The sequence below is a fragment of the Amphimedon queenslandica genome, unplaced genomic scaffold (assembly GCF_000090795.2).
Source record: "Amphimedon queenslandica unplaced genomic scaffold, v1.1 AMPQUscaffold_13518, whole genome shotgun sequence".
Classification (NCBI taxonomy): domain Eukaryota; kingdom Metazoa; phylum Porifera; class Demospongiae; order Haplosclerida; family Niphatidae; genus Amphimedon; species Amphimedon queenslandica.
Genome location: NW_003546246.1, coordinates 477,066 through 478,850, shown reverse-complemented (window position 1 = coordinate 478,850; position 1,785 = coordinate 477,066). Strand labels below are relative to the sequence as shown.

General features: G+C 44.5%; 1 protein-coding gene across 1 annotated transcript in view; it reads right to left on the bottom strand.

Annotated features, from left to right (window-relative positions):
• LOC100637193 (zinc transporter 7-like) overlaps window positions 1–1,785 on the bottom strand; it is a 49,109-nt gene that overhangs the window by 5,637 nt on the left and 41,687 nt on the right. The gene's annotated exons all lie outside the window — the stretch shown is intronic.

Sequence of the window (1,785 nt, the reverse complement as noted above, 5' to 3'; positions counted from 1 at the left end):
TGAGGTACGCAGAAAAGGGGGAATAGTCACTAATAGTGACTGAGGCTAGTTAGCAGCAAATTTTTAATACTAGTTATTAAGGTTAATTGACTAATAATTATAACACTAATAATTATTAATAGTAAATACAATAGCAATATTTTGTGTACTGCTATGACTAATCATATATCTACATTCATCTACTTTTTCAGCACTTTGTCTCCCCCAGGATTAACCCTGGCATAGGCCAGCATGTTTCTGGCCATTGGGTCCTGACAGCAGACAGCCGTGTACACCCAGAAGCAATGAATCCAGGCCAGTGGGGATGATACTGCATGCATACGAAGCGGATTGATCCCCTGATGAAACACTGTAGACTCCAGCTTATCCAGCAGTTATATGTTGTCCACTAAAAATTCCCATCAATTTCCCCCTCATTTCATGAGGGGGGGCACACGGCTAGACACAATGACAGCACCCAGCACTGCACAATAGCCAAAATGCTGGAGTGAATAAGTGCAGTACAAAATAAAGAAGCAGTCTGCTACAAAAATCAATTGTACTACTTACCAGTGGCAGATCTGGGGATGGGCAAAGCCAGGCATTTGCCCTATCAGCAATCTAATTATAATCATTGCTAGAAAATTATATTCATTGTTTAGATAATAATATTCTTGTAAAGTACTATCTCATTCACTATACATTGAGTGAAACCTCAATCCATGCCCATATTTACCCAGCTATGACAACTAACTGCAGATACCCAGCAAGCTTACTCGTGACACATGAGATTAATAACTAGTAATAAGCCACCCAACTCATGAATTTGATTAATGCCCTACCCCAAATCCACCCATGCTACTTACCAGAAAATTCAATCCCTGGGGAAGCCCGTAGTAGGGCCAGCAGTAGGAAAGCACCCAGTCTGAGTGATGATACTGCAGTTGGAGGAGGTAGGAAGGCTGTGGTTAGACTGCTGACACAGCTGCAGATAGTGAAATGAACTGCAGCTGCACCAGATGCTGGTCTCCTTTGGCAGAGAGGAAGACGGCCTTAGAGGCAGCACGGACCTATTGGGAGCAATAGAAACGGCAGCAGTCTAGGGCAGTAGTGCATGATGAGAGCTGAGCTGGCTAGAAATGGTCAGCATCAGATCCCGCAGCTTGTCCAGTGACACTAAATTCAGTGCCACTCTGGGATACCGAGGAGGGCTCCTAATTGTCTGGGATAGACTCAAAGCCAACTTCATTAGGAATAGAAAGCTCAGGAGGTGAAAAAGAGATTGAAGGGAGAGACAGAGAAACAATAACACACAGAGCAGCCAATAATACTCAGAGCAGCCAGCAGCCAATAATATTCAGAGCAGCCAGCATGCAGCCGATAATACTCAGAGCAGCCAGCAGCCAATAATACTCAGAGCAGCCAGCAGCCAATAATACTCAGAGCAGCCAGCAGCCAATAATACTCAGAGCAGCCAGCAGCCAATAATACTCAGAGCAGCCAGCAGCCAATAATACTCAGAGAAGCCAGCAGCCCATAATACTCAGAGCAGCCAGCAGCCAATAATACTCAGAGCAGAAAGCAGCCAATAATACTCAGAGCAGCCAGCAGCCAGCAGTGTGATTGCAACAAAAGCAACACAATGTGCTAACAGCAAAGCCACGCCTGCAGACCAACCCTAACCATGTGGGGATCAGTTCATGGATATTAACTTCGTTTAACCTAGGTGCTTAAACTGCAATGTTTCATCATTATTTTTGTTGCTTCTGTAGAAAGTCAACCGCCTGCTCAGCTGTTTGATGAAGT